The sequence below is a fragment of the Nycticebus coucang genome, chromosome 1 (assembly GCF_027406575.1).
Source record: "Nycticebus coucang isolate mNycCou1 chromosome 1, mNycCou1.pri, whole genome shotgun sequence".
In the NCBI taxonomy this organism is placed as follows: domain Eukaryota; kingdom Metazoa; phylum Chordata; class Mammalia; order Primates; family Lorisidae; genus Nycticebus; species Nycticebus coucang.
This window is the reverse complement of record NC_069780.1, coordinates 120,238,259-120,255,673: the sequence shown is the minus strand read 5'-3', so window position 1 is coordinate 120,255,673 and position 17,415 is coordinate 120,238,259. Positions and strand designations below refer to the sequence as shown.

Below are 17,415 nucleotides of genomic sequence, written 5' to 3'. Positions count from 1 at the left end.
AAGAACCTCCATGCAAAACAAAAGGATACGCCTTCTATTCTTATAATCTCACTAAAGAAAGGGAATATGATACAAATAATCCTAATTACCTGTCAGAGTAAAAGATGTCATAATTTTTTTTTCTAAGACTCCTGGCCCTCACTTGTTCTTAATATTGGCATTTAATAAATATTCATGGTATTTCTGATACTTCAAAAAGTTCAGTGGTTATTTGCATTAATAAAGTTTGTCTTCTAAAGAAGAAAAAATTAACTATTTAGGTATTATCAGAGTTCGAGTGAAATATTTATCCTTCACATTTACTAATCACTCACAATATCATGAAGACATAGAGAAAAACACCAATAGATTGCTTGTCTATAGATCATCCAATGGGAAGGAATTTTGCCACTTAAAACTTAGAAAAACGTATGATATTCTAAATAGACCTAAGAGAAACAAATATAAAAGTAAGACAAGAAAACTGGGCAAAGGTATGAAAACATATTTCTCAAAAAGAACCTTTAGTTTCCTATCAGACCTTAGGGTGCTAGCTTGGTATCATTTTCAAGTTTCTAAAAACTATAGCACCAGAATATGTGAGTAAGAGAGAATGTGTGATGAGCTGTCTGGCAATTTTTAATCACAATGAGAGATGCAGGCTTAAAAATATGTGAGGAGGCCCAGGATGCGTAAGATTGATTTAAAGTCCACCAGTCAATCCAGTCACTTTTAATAAGTTAGAAATGTATTTAGCAATAAACTTCAATGTGACAGAAAATAAGGTAACATAAGCTGATAGTCTCTTTTTTTTTTTCTTTTCTTTTTTTTTTGCAGTTTTTGGCCGGGGCCAGGTTTGAACCCACCACCTCCGGTATATGGGACCAGTGCCCTACTCCGAGCTACAGGCGCCACCCAATACTCTCTTTCTTAAGTGAATAGAGACCAGGTCTTCAGAAGCAAGTGAAGGAGAGCTGCAGCTACATATTATCTGAAGTGTCCAATTTACGTAGGAAACCACATCACACATCAGCGGTGGGAACCCTCAAAAGTTCAGGGCTAAAATATGCGAGTTCTCTGGCTTCTGGCCTTAATCAGTCACTCTAGGCCATAGACTTTTCCAGATGCTAGTAAACATAAACCCATATTTATTTAATGGTGAAAATTATAGAACAAAAGTATTTAAAGTAATTTTAAATGAAAGCAGCTTATGTCCGCTTTATAAAGAAAGACTTTTCTTCCTATCTTCTTTTCCCTCCCATCTCAAAGAGAGCTGTTCTTCTAGCCAAAAAGTTCACATAATGTTCAGCTACTGGGTCTTCTAACTGCCAGCTGTAGCACTGAGGTTTTGGAGCCCATATCCCTATTCTCCTGTGTCAGCGAGTTAAAACCAGATGCTAATGCTTTCTCAGTAGGATACGTCCCTGCTACAGTTAAACAAATAAATTTAAATTTTAATGCCCTTTGGTTCTGGGAGTGTATTTAGGCACCCCTCTTTTCATGATATGTAACAATAAAAGCATGTACCTTCAAGGACATAATTTTTCATTATGATAGAAGTCCTAAAGGATAAAATCTTCTCACATGGGAAGTAGGCAGAGCATGAACCGAGACTAGGGCAGTTTTCGTTTCCAACCAAGTCAACCAACAAAGGAAGGCCTGTGCTCATCAGAATGAGAAAGTATTTCGGCCTCAGTTCCTATTTAGCCCTTGACCTCCAATGTGACTGACAAGTGGAGTCGTGATTTGGGAATGTGAGCAGACACCTGTCCGCTGAGGAATGGACTGGAGCCAAGAGCTCATTACAGAGAAAACTACTAAACAGCCATTGTAGAACAACGACTTTTCATCACCTGGGTCAGATAGAAACCAATAACCTAGAGGTGAAAGGCTGTCCATCAAATTCTGGTTCCCACTTCCCAGATCCATTCAATTCCATCTATTCAATTTTGAGGACTCTCTTCTATAGGTTTGTGCAAAAGAGGCCATGTGATTCAATAGAGTTCAGACTGTTATTATTTATGGGATGAACTGAAAGGATTATAGATTCGATCACAATTAAGTTCTCCCCTAATGAATCTGCAGGCTTTAAATAATCTTCTCAAAGTGCACATCACTTTTCTTTTCTCCTTAGATACTCTTGAGAGAAGGCCCACTGGGTGATTTCAATGGTAGATACTCTCAGCCCTGAAGTGGATTTGACATGTAGATGGGACTGTTAAGCCCAAGACTGTGAAGTCCACACTAGTTGCAGTGTTCCTGATGTCTGGACACGTATTCATGAATTAGCCACCCAAGTGTTTAATTTTCATGCAAGTACTTACGTGTTTACTAAAGATTAGCATTTTAATTAGTCTATATTTTTTCTCTGAGACAATTGACACGAATAGTATTTGCAGATACCTGACTAAGAGGATGCAAAGTAAAAAAAAAAAAAAGAAAAAGAAAAAAAAGAGTCATACAGTTTTATTCAAAAATTCTAATTAGCTAGTCATTCCTTTAGTGTGAAGCAAAATGACACGAAATTTAAGTTAGGTAACCATTGAGTTTTTGTATGGTTGGTTTGGTCCAAGATTTTATTTTTTTATTTTACTTTATATATAGGTTATTTTTTGGTTTATTGGGGATTTTTCTCCTCCATTATAGCTCTCTACAGAGATTTCGGCGAAAGTCTTTTCTCTCCGATCTCTTTACACTGAGATTTGGGTCATGATTAGAATATTAAGCATTTTGTCTCTTCCATTTTCAGTTTTGATAGTGTAAAACTATGAAGTGGCTTTAATTTAGCTAATTCTGAAAGACATCAGAAGAAAATGAGGTATTTCCATTCTGTTATAAGGATTTCTGCTACAAATGGGTGAAATCTTTATAGTGAGATTTTTTTTACGAAACACCTGAAAAAAATATAAAGGTTTTTAAAAAACATAGTACAAGAATCCAGAAAGAAACTAAAGGGCCTCAGATAGCAAAGCCCACAACAATGACTGTTAAACAAAATTTAGTCACTTAGGATTCTTTCTAAAGTCATTCCATAGATCCAAATGCAATAGTCAGAGCCTGGTTGTGGTCATTAGGAAACTGGAGCAAATCAAACCACAGTTACTCCACTTTTATCTCCCCTGTTATCAGCTCATTAACTCGGAAAACTTTTTTAAATTCTTCTACTTCTCTGTTTTTCCCAGGTACAACTTTTTCTTCTATTTCTTGCTTCACAGTTTTTTTTTGTTTTGTTTAATATTATTTCCTACATTAATATATATATAGTATGCTTTGATACTACACTCTCCTAAGATAATAGTGTGAGATTTGTACTTGTTTTGTAAATCCTTTCTTGCAAATTTTCTTATATAACGTGCTTAAGAAGCATTACTTTATGCTCCCAAGTAAGTTGCTTCAGATGGCCTAGAATTTATACACTGATCAGTGTTTAATACCAAAAATTTGTCATTTTAAAAAATGGATCATCAAACATAATTTTTGCTTTGTATTATCTTTTTTCCAAGCAATGGTTAATCTGAAAGAAAAAAGAAGGATGATTTTAAAAATTACCACCACAGAAATAAACATGGAAGTAGCCCAGGATGTAAATGTCATAAAGACTTTTTAAAATGTATAATAGAATCTGATCATTATCACTGGTGTGGTTATGACTAGCGGTCACATCCACATATTTTACGGCGTTCTATATAACCATGTGGTGTTATTATAACACGTAACATGACATTTGACAGACATGAAACGGCTCACTGAAGAGAGGAGGGCAAGGAAACAAGAGACATCAAAATTTTCATGAAAAATAAAACAAAACAAAACAAATGAAAGGGCAAATGATTAAAAAGGGAATAGCTATTACGATCTCTCTTTTCTTTTATAGAATCACTCAGAAAATGAAGCTCCAAATTTGGGCTCTTCATTAATAGTTTAAAAAATTTAAGAGTCTGGGGAAAATTCCAACCCCCATGATGAAAACCCTGGCTGCTTTAACAAATACTGTGATCCCTCATTTAACTGGCCTTGATAGTGAATAAGCTCTTCCACACAGGTGAAAGTTAATATCAAAACTTTATTTGTTGTTGATTTTAATTCTTTTTACACAACTTCTTCTAAGATGTACTTCATACTTTCTTGCCTTCTCAAATTGATTATACTGATCTAATCATCATTTTATTGATGACTTGGGTTCATCATAATAAACATCAACTGTAATGCAGAAAGACGTTTATTAGCAGTTAAAAGTAAGTTTATTTGGTCTGAAAAGAAATTCTTCCATATGACTTTAAAAAAATTTTTTGTACATAGTATCTGATAATTATTTTTATAATATCTCTTCAGACGTTCACTATTTTTGTTTCCTGCTATCAATAATCCTATGTCTAATAGTCAATTTAAAATTCCAATTTCAAGTTCTAATTGGCTAGAACACCAGGTAACCTGATGTTGGAATTACGTGAATAAGGCATTATCCTTATCTTTAATACATAAAATATAATGCAAAAGCATTTTGGCATCTGTTTGCTTCTTTAAAAAAAAATATATTTTTTAACCTACTTTCTTACACCCAGCTGCATCCCCCATAGATTCTGTTGCTGAAGGTGTGAACTCTAAATAAAAAAGATGTTACTGTATTCAAACTTCTAACTGAGTCTATAGGCCAAAAAGACCCGAGACAGTTAAATTTAATACACTATATTCCGACCCACTTGATCTGGTCATTTTTAAGCCCAGACGAAAAGGTCAACCATACCCTGATCCCTTTTCCCTGCCACATTTTTAGACAATCATTAATTAACAACAGATTCCTCTCTTATTATTAGGAAAAAAATGGGCTCTGATTAAGATCGTGCTCTTGCTATCACTGCCAAGACGCTGAAGAACTGGGAAGGCGGCTAAGAACATGCAAAGACACCACCAGTGATAAAACAGTCTGCACCTGCGTATGATACTAGACTGGAAATAGTCACAAATCTTAAACATCTTGAACCATCTCTGTAAATGAATATCAAAGTTCCAGGGACTCAAAATTCAAACCCATACCAGGCAGCCTTTCTTTCTTAGGCACTTTGTGGTCAGCAAAGTAAAGCATAAATTATTATTTCTTTAAGCACAAATAATTTCTCACATAAGATGACCAAGAGCAATTCACTAGGCTCTTTACAATGAACTACTTATCCGGTAAAGAAATCTGCCAAATTTACATAAGAAACAAAATGAATAAATGTTTAGTAATCCAAAAATAGCTAAGTGCCCTACATAATACCACTTTGTGGCCAGACTAATTACGTGTCATCTTTTTGACTCAGTTTCTTCGTAATCTGTGGAGTTGGGGCTACTTAGCAAAGGACAATACTGGTATTGTCAACTTTCCATGTCTGTTTGAAGAGTTCATGACTGATACTGTTTGAAAATGTTGTGAATTTATCATACGAAATGACATAATATATGCAAATGGGCTGTGAAAACCTGTCAAGCATTATACTAATGATTAAAATCAGTATAAAACAAATTATCTGTCTATAAAATTTACTTTGATGACGACACATGCCAGACATAAATATTTCACTGCTTTATACCACACGCATAAATTTTTAATTTTAAATGTTACAGACATTAATTTTTCACAAAATAGTTTTACCCCCCTCAAAATGGATAAATATTTGAAAATGAATCCTAATAATTACAGCAATAAGAATGTGAAAGCAATAAAATGTGTACTAAATGAAACCCCTCAATCATGTCTCCAAAACCCTCATGAAACCTCAAAAATAAATTCAACAATTTTAACAATTCAAAAGAAACTGCTTCTAAGTAGAGGAAAAGGAATATTTCTGTAGAAATAAGGTGGTCGGGTTGCTGTTTCCTCCAGGAACAGGTGAATTCTTCCAATGCGTCTTCAGGCCCCTTTCCACTAACACCTGCTTATTCTTCAGATCTCAAAATAGGCATCCCTCCCTCAAGAAACCTTCCCAGGTGCCCTCCAAGAACAACCTGCATCTCTTCTAACATAATGTTCCTCCTGTCTTAATGGCAATTGCTTCTTGCCTCCTCCACCCCCCAGTAGACTACACAAGCTGTGGTGCCAAAGAAATACTTGCTGAATTCATAAACACTAGAGCCCATGCTAGAAAACAGGAATGCAAAGAGTCTAGCATGGTCCCTTGACCTCTAGGGGTTCACCATCCAGTCAATAAACGGGGCCCACACTGGAACAATGGGAATAGCCCAGGCAAGTGAAATGAAGACAGGTTTCCTCGGGCAGGGTGAGATTTCAAAGAAACCTTTCTGGGCAAAGTAATGAAGAAGAGAACACCCAAAGCAACTAGCAAGTCACAGAATACATCTGGATTCTATGTAATATTCTCCTCACAACAGAAGCCTGGGAAATTTGAAATGGAAATAATAAATGCCAGCATAAACATTCATGATTCGGTACACGGCAAACTAAGTTTCAGAAAAACTGATGGGGAAGTTTTAGAACTACAGTTTGTGAGTTGTGTTTCTCAAAACATGGGCCTTTTGGTGGAAGAGTTATGCAGGGGAGAAAAAAAAATTTAAAAAAGAGTACCATGGGCAAATATATTTGGGAAATATTATGTAGTTTACCCCAACAGGGAGGCTCATGGTGCTTATCGGATTATTACTGTCTCTACGTCGTCCCCCAGGAAAGATCTCACTAAACTTTCTTTAAAAACAAATGCTCCAGATATTAAAATAAGTAAATAAAACAGGTTTCCAAACTTATTTCTTTTCTTCACAGACCACCACAGCCATCTCCATGGACACGGTTTGAAAACGCTGATCTAGACCTGCAGAGAGACATATGGATGTGCTATCGGTTACCTTCTTCATCAACAATGTCATCTAAGTTATCGTTTTTATTACAGTCTAAGATTTCACAAGATGCCGATGCCATCACGAGAATCACCTCGGAAACCATAGCTAGTGATAATTAGATCTAACCCAGTGGTCACTTTCTCATGTCCTTATAAAAGGAAGGGTTAATTATGGTTTTCCCTACATGGAAAACATAAAAAGGATCGAGCAATTTGCCAAAGTGGGACACACCTCCCAAACTTCATTTTCACTTCAAATAAGAGAAGCGTGTTCTAGCGACTTCCTGTGGAACCCCGTCCCTCATCTGGGAAAATGGAAGGGCTGATTCAGGGGTCTCCCAGTGCTCTAGCATCATAATAATCCTGCATTTACGCTTTAATATACATTTTCTAAATGGGCTGGTAACAGAGTAGTGATCATGGCTGCCTTTCAGGATACACTGTCCTCTTACACAGATGATTTTAATAACCAAAAATATGATGTTAATTGTTAATTGCTTCTTTTTATTCTAATCACCTCTTCAATGTTAACAAAAGTCTTCCGTGGATAAGAATGTTTAAAAGGAGCTTTTCATCCTCTAAATTGATTGCCTACTCCTGTGAAATAAGCATGTTCCAAGTGTCAATTCACAGTGGGCTGCTGTTTTTACTCATGTAGAAAAGCATTTTTTTTTTTTTAATTTCTAAATTTAAAAAGTGATTTGGGCCAAATCACTAAGCAGTTTTAGTTCCACATCACTTCAGTTCTGGAAAAACTGTACTTGTTCCATTGTAAACTTTAAGAGTAGAGCATATAATTTCTTCCTAAATTAAGTTACAAGTTGAACATCAAATCACAGAAAACTGGGACCCTTTAATGGTCCTTTAGCAGAAAAGACCATTAAAAAGAGCCCTTTAAGTGTAGGTTTTCACCATCCAAAGGACAGCATTTAGTTTCTCAGACCTATGCCTGTATTTCAGGAAACACTATTAAATGACAAAAGATATGAGGGCTGCAGAAATTCCAAAAGCTGAAAATGTGAAAACTTCAGAAAGCCAAGACAAAATCTGAAGAAACAGAACATGCCAGTGTAGCTGAGAGTAATTAACTGCATGAGAAGAACGTTTCTCATTATCCACTCAACCGACAGCCAGCATGACAAACTCATGTTTAGGCAAACCGAGATAACAGGGATTCGTGAATATTTATAAATCATGAGTCTCAAAGGTGAAAAAGTTTGAGTTAATGCCCATAAATGAACATTACTGGCTGTTGCACTCCTGTGTAGGCAGTTAAGTTCCCACCGTTGCGCCCCTGTGTGGGCAGGGCGGGTAAGTTCCCACTGTTGCGCTCCTGAGTGGGCAAGGCGGGTAAGTTCCCATATGCACCCCCCACCTTTTTTTTTTTTGAGAGTTCCACGCTTGGAGAAGAAATAAAATTTTGATTCTGGCCCATAAATCCAAAGTGGTTTTTCAAGGTTTGAAAATCTTACTCTTTTTGAATTACAACTCTGCCCTGCTATGGCATTGGAAGGCATTCATGACTGCTATCAAGGTAAAATAGAAATTGATGGGTTGAAAGACCATGTTTCTTTAGCCTGTGTCATTCAGAGTTTGCTGGAGAGAACTAGGATTTATGATGTGTTCATTAGTTCTAGGACTGTAGGGCTATGGTTGGTGCCTTTTATGTTAATGAATCCCTTGATTCACGTCTGTGGCATTAGAGGTGAGAAAACCAATGCGGCCTGGCTAACCCTCACTGTAACCGAAATAATCTGTGTCCTGCCAGCGCCCTCTTTAAAAAGTAGCATCGCTTACAGTTTGAATTTTTCCACCCGGGCCATATGCAGAAATAATACAATAATAAAAAATGCCCAGAGTTGTTAGTCTCAAGAAAAAAGTTAATAAAAACAAAAAGTAGGATATTGACAATGTAAGGAAAAATAAATGTTCTAAGAGTAAATCACGGTCTTTTGGAACGAATTTACCCTACAAGAAGATTAGGAGAAGGCTGTATCCACTTTTGTGGAAAGACTCATCTGACAGGTAAAAATCCCAAAGGGAAGAGTCCACTAATGACTGGCCATAGGCCAAGAAAGGCAGTAAAGCCTAGGAGGTTGCATGTAAGAGACGGAAGGAAAGAGACACCTGCCCGTGGTACATTTATACAGGCACCAGAGCCTGGCTCAGGGACAAAGGTTTAATGGTGGAGAAAATTTCTTGGTGAGTTTATCTTAAAGATGTGAGAGTTGCAAATTATAAAGAAACTGGGATGTGATGAAGCTATTAAAGGTAAAGATGTGTTATCAAGCTCTTAAAAGTCTTGGTAAATTATAGCCTAAGGCTAATCTTCTAGCCAGTAATACCCTGAGAGCTTCCGTATAATTTAAAATAGCCTGAATACAAGAAAAAAGAATTCTGGAGGGGAGTTAGAGACTATACAGAAAACAGGAGACAGATCAAATGACATGGTTCCTAACAGTGTCTCTCGACCTTGGCTGCCATTTAAATCACCTGAGACTCTTTCAATATAGACGCAAGCCCTACCCACAGAAATTTGGATTTTGGATACAGCTTGGGACCCAGGCATGCATCCCTGCTTTTTAAATGCTCTCAAGTGATTCCAAAGGGTTGCTAGGGCTGAGAATCCCTGGGTTGTAGCAGAAGATTCTTTGAATTGAAATAGCATCATTTGCAGAAATTACCAACACATGGCAAAGTGGTTGTCCTAAATATTCAGAGCCGAGAACAAGCTCTCACCTACCTTTCTAGCCTGTTTTTGCCACCACTGCTCACTCCAAAAGCCATATATCCCACTGGTATCCAAATATACATACAGTTTGTTCAGGCCTCTGCCTTCTTTCATGATGACTCTTCTGCCTTAGATATAGTTTCCCTACCCTGCTTCTCTTTAAAGTCCAGCAATATACCACCTTTTCTGCAACGTTTCCTCAGGAGCCCTTTCACCCTTCTCCATGACGCCATAGCATTTTATTCATTCCGAAGCCTCGCACTTCTCCTGCATCCTACTCCACGGTACAGCTTCCCATGCCTCGGAGACTTACTGCTACACGGGCAGCTCCTGCTGAAGGCCTCCCCTTAGGCAGAAGAATGCATGGCCCTGCTTCCTCAGCCACATGGGATTGGATCAGGGCAAGTGCCAAGCCAAAGCACCATCGTCCCATAGGATAACAATGACCTGTAAAACAGGATTCAAGAACATGTCCAGGTTACAAAATCTGTTCTCTTTCTGCTATATTTCACTGCCAGCTTCTTATTTGCAGTAACAAGATCTGCCACAGTGGTCAGAAGAATCGTTAAAAATAGCACATTCGGTGTGTTCCCTACAGAGATATTAAAAGTACATACCCATATTTATATATCCTTATTTATATTTATTTTTATTATACCTATATCAATAGAAATACTGAACCAAAACAGAGTGATTGTGGGGGCTGGGGTAGTATCACCTGTGTAAAATTAAAAAAAAAACAATTTAATAAAGTGCTTTGATCATAAAGCCAAATTGTTTTGGTATGTTTAGACCCTTCCTATTCATTAAAAAAAATCAAATTAATCTCATTAACTGAGATGTGGATGAATAATGCTATTGGTGAAGTAGACGGAACTCTGAGAATTCTTCTCCCAGTTATCAGGTCAAACGCCAACCTAGGTGCTGCTTGGAAGGGTTTTTACAGCATGATTAGGTCCCAAATCAATTGGCTCTAACAGAGATAGCACTGCGTCAAGCTGTCCTAATTTGGTCAGGCCTTAGAAGGGACAGGGCTTTTTCTAGAAAAAAATATTCAGTGTGGGAGAGGAATTTGACACGAGGGAGATTCTCTGTTGCTGGTTTGAAGACAGAACCATAAGGCAGGGAATGTGGGCCCCGTAAGAGTTTAGAACACACTCAGCTGAGAGCTAGTGAGGAAATGGAATCTTCAGTTCTGTAACCACAGGAACTGAATCCTGCTGTAACTATGGCGCTCAGGAGAACGCAGCCTGAAAACACCTTGGTTTTGGCCTTATAAAACCCTGGGCAGAGAACACCGTTGTGCAGTGCTAGACCTCTGACCTACAGAATTGTGAGCTAAAAAAAAAAATGGGTGTTGTTTTAAAATACTAAGTTTATGGTCATTTCTTATGCAGCAATAGGAAACTAATATATCGGAATGCACCTGGACTCACACTTCATGTTTACCCCACATCTAAAGGTAACAATGTTACTTAAGTCTACAGATAAGCTATTCCCCTTTTGATCAGGCAAGTCTTGGTTCTATGTCAAGTATCACTATCAGAGTATTTGAAGTGAGACAAAGTGCACTAGGCTAGGGGAGACTCGGCCACATGACCATCACAACAGCAGTATGTGTCACTGGGACCCATCACATTCTAATATATATATATATATATATATTTTTTTTTTTTTTTTTTTTCCAGTTTCTGGCCCGGGGCTGGGTTTGAACCTACCACCTCTGGCATATGGGGCCGGTGCCCTACACCTTTGAGCCACAGGCACCGCCCCACATTCTAATATTTTTAAAAATAAAAGGCCATGTTTGAGCGTCTTTAAAAGTTTCTATGTGTTCAGCACCTAGCCAAGGCTTTGGTAGTTAAATGTTTTGAGGTGATAGCTACACTTTGTACCTCACCACAATCTACCTTATCCTCTAACGCAATTTCTAGAACAAACACCAGGAAACCACAAGTTACGCTGAATGTAAAATCTGTTTCTAGAATAGTGACATACCAGTGGCTCCTTTAGCCTTTCCAAACATGTGATTGACAAAAGCCGTTCTTCAGGTAGGTTCTCAGCTGTTCCACTTTAGATACAGAATAATACCTTAAGGCAGTAAAAACAGCTTCGTCTCTGTTCAGAGAATAAAAGTGTTTTTAAGGTTATCATCTTGATTAAGTAATTTTGGCCTTTCTATATGAGAAAATGGAAAAGCCAGTATGCTAACACACAGGTAGCCCAGAGTCCCGGAGGGAAGCGGGCCGTTCTACCACTGAAGTAGACAAGCATCTCTTGTGCCTAAATACAGGGCATGTCCACACACCCACCCGGCAGCCCAACAGAACCTATGCAAAAGGGAGTGAATGGCTGAGGAAGACGCGGGCACAGGAGCAGTATTTGCTTCCCACAAAGCATGCTTCATTCTTTTGGGACTCCTGTGAAAAATAAAGCCATCTCTTCTATTGGCTTGGTTGTGTATCAAACAAGGTTATTTTTCACAGTGGCAAGTTCATGCTTTCTCCTTTGGTAAAAGTAGCTCTGAAAAATAAAAAGAACTTTGTTTAGCCAATATCCCCTCTATCAGTGAAGAACAGTGTGGCTTCCAGTCAATGACCTTCACCCATCTTCCTCATTTGCCAGCCTTTTATGGGGATTAGTGGTTCCCCGAGTTTCGTCTCTGTGGTAGCTTATCACCTCTGACAACGGGAAATCAGGGCTTAGAATCCTCTTTTGAAAGGATGAATACAAATATCATCTTTATGGTCAAGTTCAGCAGATGGGTATAGCCTGATGTGTGCAAGGAGTCTCTTAAACCTCTGTACCCTTTCATGCAAGCTCCTGGGATAGAAAGTGACTTTACCCTGGCTTTCCACTAAATTGAAACTACAGGGGCTAGACTGATAACGAAGACCAGATCAGCCAGGGAAGTGTCCTGTTGTATGCAGACTGACCTTACAGGTATTTCAGCGAGATAAGTGAAAGGAAGAAAAAGCAGTCCCATGTCTACCCTGTAAATTCTCCTTCTTTTGCCAGGGAACCAACGGGGCCTGCCCAAATACCCTTCAAATGTCTCCTAATCTATGTTGAATCATGAAATTCTTGTAAACTCAAAGTAGGACACTGGAGCCACCCTAAACATAAACTTTTAAAAACCCATCATACTATAATAATGCCCTTAACTACATGCTTAAATAAGTAACAAAAGAAAGAAAAAGGGACTGGGGCAGGAATTTTTTGTATTTTTTTTTTTAAATCTAAATTGAACTTAAACCATATAGTCCTATGGACATGGATTTTAATCCAAATGAAAATTTGAAACATTCTTTATATTAAATACTTGTTAATTTAAAAAAAAAAAAAAGGAAATAGGAAAAGGGGCTGATTTCCTTTTCTCCAAAATCCTTACTGGAAGAATGGTTAGAGTGATGTGCAGCCAAGGTAATGGGAAAGATAGCAAAGGTAGTACAGTGATCTCTTTGAAAATCTACCACTGAGCATTACAAACTTGAAGAGGCTATGAGAGCCTCACAAAAGCTCTCAGAGAAATCCAGGAAGGCTGTGTGAGATTCAAGACTGTTCCCTTTCGTTCCTTTTAAATATAATGAAAACATGCCTATTCTGTGCTCATGACCATTTCACTGAAATTCCGGGGGAACTCTGTGCTTTTGACCAGACATTGACTTCAGTAACATTGCTTCATGATGGAACTTAGAAAAATGCCTCCACATCTCCTGGATATTCTAAGGCAATGTCTGGAACAATGGACTTTATTCTGGAAAAGGAGAATTAGAAGTAAACCATCACGGGGATGGTGATTCCCTAAAGAACTGGATAATTGCACTGACAAAGTGAAGGATGAAGTATAACAATATCACCCCACAGAGATCAACCTCTTTAAAAGAATAGTCTTAAGTGAAATAATACAAAACAAGGGATTATCTATATTTATCGTTTCTCTGGGCCAGGTCTGTGTATATACGATCTCATTTAATTCTCACCATATCCCGGAAACATAAGTAGTGCATATAATCCCACTTTATAGAAAGGGAAACTGAGGCTCAGGGAGGTTAAATAACTTGTACAAAGTCATACAGCCTGTAAATGGCAGTTGCAAAGGTTTAGCCCTTCAGCTCTTGCTCTTGACTTTACAACATGAGAACATCCAGAATAAAGGTTTCACCCAAGTCAGGACTAATGTCTGTAAGAGAGGGCTAGGCACTAGTACTTCACAAAGTCAGGGAACTGGAGGACTCTGTCTGTTTTCAAGTCAGATAGGAAGAAGTGCCCAAAGTGAAATAAATTATACCAAAAAACATAGCAATGATGTGTAAAGAATCAGAAAGACCAATTAAGAGAAATGAGGACTATAGCAATAAATATGCAATAAGTAAATATAGGAATAAATAAAATAATAAATTATTTTTAAAAAGCAATAAATGCAACATTTTATCTTAACTTCCTTTTCTGTATTTTCTCTGCCCTACCATGTTACGTACCTGAAAGTAGAACAATCATATGTTATATTAAACCAGAATACTCAGGAAAGTGAAAAGAGGCTTTATTAAAAATTGTCTTAGTTCAACATGTGTAAGCCAGGACTTCTAAACACTGTGACAATTAAGAATGATGAGAGGTTTTATTCTATGGCAAATAGTTTCTTTTTTAGTAGGGCTGTATAAGCAAAACACAAATTTCTTATATCTTTAGTACTAACTTCCCTACTTTTTCTAATTTCCTCCCTAAAGTTGGCTTCCTCTAGTTACCAAAATGTATCTTTTAGTGGAAAGGATATTATTGTGAGTCATTAATAAGTGAATATATCATCCTCCAGGAGGATTTATATTTTAACACAAAACTGTGTCTCAAGACAAAGGAATATCTTTTTTTTTTTTTTTTTTGTAGAGACAGAGTCTCACTGTACCGCCCTTGGGTAGAGTGCTGTGGCGTCACACGGCTTACAGCAACCTCTAACTCTTGGGCTTACGCGATTCTCTTGCCTCAGCCTCCCAAGCAGCTGGGACTACAGGCGCCCGCCACAACGCCCGGCGATTTTTTTTTGTTGTTGTTGCAGTTTGGCCAGGGCTGGGTTTGAACCCGCCACCCTCGGCATATGGGGCCGGCGCCCTACTCACTGAGCCACAGGCGCCGCCCGACAAAGGAATATCTTACTACAGAGTATCAAGTGTACTTCCTCAGCACCTGCAAAAACACACCATTTACAAATAAGAGAAACCCTACTTACCAACTCACCTCCAGCTATAAAGACAACTGAGACTAACTCCAGGGAAACATCTTTATGAACAACTCAGTTATGTAGAAACAGACATTGGCCAATTCAATTCAAGTTGTAAAGAATAAACCAGAGGAAACTGTGCAGGTCTCAATATTTTTTCCTATTGACAGCTTGAAAAGTTTTCATCAGGAAAATGGTCATGGACCATGGATTGTCCTTCTTGTGAAAGAAAGCCTGAGTGCCCCCGCTCCCCAAAATGAATTAGCCATTGTAGAAAAGGGTTATTTTAAATGAAGGATTCTGAGATCAGGCTACTGACAGGCATAAGTGAACAGGCATTTACCTAGATCCAACGTGGCACAGAGTAGACTTTGAGACACGTTTGATTAAACTCAGGAGTTACTGAATAAGTGAGTAAATCAACGAACCAAAGTGAGTCTAATACTAGAGACTGAGTCAGATCTGAGACTGATCTACCTGGGCCATCTGATTCCATGTTATATACCCTCCCTCTGTGCAATATCAATCTCAAGCTTTGAAAAGTGGTATCACTTTACAGAAGAGAAAAGCTATTGAAGCAAAACAAACAAAAAATACAATCAATGAAATGAAACTAGAAAAGAGAAAAATATTTATAAAAAGAGAAGTGGTACAAAGAAATTGGGATTTAGAAATGGATACATTCATGAAATAGACACCAAAAATTACTCCTGAAAGTAGAAAGATGAATAAAAAGATTAAATACTTTAAAAATGGGGTAAAAACATTGACAAGATTGAGTAGAAAATGGAGAAGACAAAAAGAATGTCTGGGGTTTTATTTTTGTGTAGTAACTATGAAATGCATGCTTCTTTCAAAAATAATTTTTAAAAACCATATAACAAAGAAAGAGTTATAGACAATAGCATTTAGGAAAAGAGGAGCTTCAATGCTAAGGGATAAAAATGTACAAAGTTAGAACAGTTAGGGGCAAGAGATATGACTTCAAAATATATGAAGATTGATAAATACAGAATCAGCAAAGGAAATATGACTTGAAGTAACAGATAAGCAACAGAATCTATCGGAGAGAAAAATCCAAGCATGACATTTTAAAATTAAGTATAATTAGATAGAAGGAAAGTAAAAACATCCGGAAGGATAAAGGCAAATACACAAGACCATGCCCAAAAAAGAACGATGATAAAATAACAAAGGGCAGAAAGGAGGAAACAACAAGGCCAAAAGAAATACAAAGAAAACAAAGTAATTTTGTTTTTTATTCAGAAAATTCTACCCTAAAACTTGCCATTTCTATACACACACTCTGCAAAGAACCAGACACACAACTCTTTTTCCCAGGCATTGAAAATGTCTTTGCCCCCAGACGTCACCCCTAAGCCCCCCTTAAAAAAAATTCTCCTCTGTGTGCGACCATCTCCTGGGAAAAGCGAGCGTTCAGGCAGCAGGGCCCGGGTCGGCCCTTCATTAGAATAGTTCCCACAGGCATGTGTACTGATAGTCATACACAGGAATCCCATATGGCACAATCTGGATCTCGTGGAGGTGAAATCTGCATAAAGTAGGACAAGGCCGGGGCCAGCACAAAAGCAGAGACATGCATGTAAGGACACTGGCGTCACGCCCTCTGACCCAGCTCTGCGCCTGTTCCCACACTTGGTGCAAACCCTGGCGAGTGTGTCCGAGGGCCTGGAGGTAGCAGCAGTCTGTCACGGGATGAGGACGGGGCTGAGAGGAAGCCCAGAATTAGTCTCCTGACAGTGTGGGGATCAATTTTAAGGCAGTGGCCTGTCATCCAAAAAGAAAACCTACATGTGGCTGCAATTAACCCTGTTAGCGTGTGCCTACCATTGTCCTCCTGCCAAGCAAATGGCCCTGTAGGGAGATGAGCAGAGCGGAGCAGTCCTCTGACTGCAGATCACAGATTAGCTCAGTGGTCTGCTCTCTGGGACTGAACTAATGGAATTAAAGGTTTCATCATATATGTGTGCCTGTGTGTGTGTGTGTGTGTGTAGTGGACTAGTCTTTATTGTTGATTATTATCTTTTTTTGTCATTGTCATTATGTTAAGTGAACTCACCTTGCAATAAAGCTTTGCTTACACTGCAATGCCTGGAAAAATAAACAGTTAAGGGTTATAAATCAGTACATATTATAAATCGTTTTTAAATATTCATAAACTTAAACATATTAACTAACAAGTTAATGGAAGCCATATGAAAACACACACACACCCTGGACTCCACTTCTCACTGCTGGGCGTAGGAGAGTGAGGCCAAAGCTTCCCTCCGGACTTGGAAGGCAGATCCCCAGCTGGTGCCAGTGTCTGTGTGCTGCTGGGTGCTCCTCGAGGGAAAGAAACTAGAAACATTAAAAAAGTGTGAATTAATCAGTTCTTAGTATCAGCCAATTACTCCATAGTTGACACTTCTATAATTACACTTCAAAAACACAAGAAAAATTATGACTGACGCTCATGTTTTAATTCAGGGGTGGTGGGCGTTTTATTTTTTTGAAACAAAAATCCCTCTTAAATTTTCCTACCTACATTTTAAGTACTTCAATGCAGGGAAGTACTTTCAAACTTCCCTATTCAACTATTTTTCCTCTGCTGGCTTAAAAATTTACATGATTATTTCAGAGTCTTTATTTTGATA

General features: G+C 38.1%; 1 long non-coding RNA gene across 1 annotated transcript; it reads right to left on the bottom strand.

Moving 5' to 3' along the window:
- Positions 1-4,756: 4,756 nt before the first annotated feature.
- On the bottom strand, positions 4,757-17,120 carry LOC128589135 (uncharacterized). Its single transcript, XR_008380852.1, has 5 exons — positions 16,993-17,120; positions 16,839-16,870; positions 11,539-11,658; positions 9,854-9,987; positions 4,757-6,782 (listed from the first exon to the last, which is right to left on the bottom strand). It is a non-coding gene; the product is annotated as an uncharacterized LOC128589135 (long non-coding RNA).
- Between the last annotated feature and the right edge of the window lie 295 nt (positions 17,121-17,415).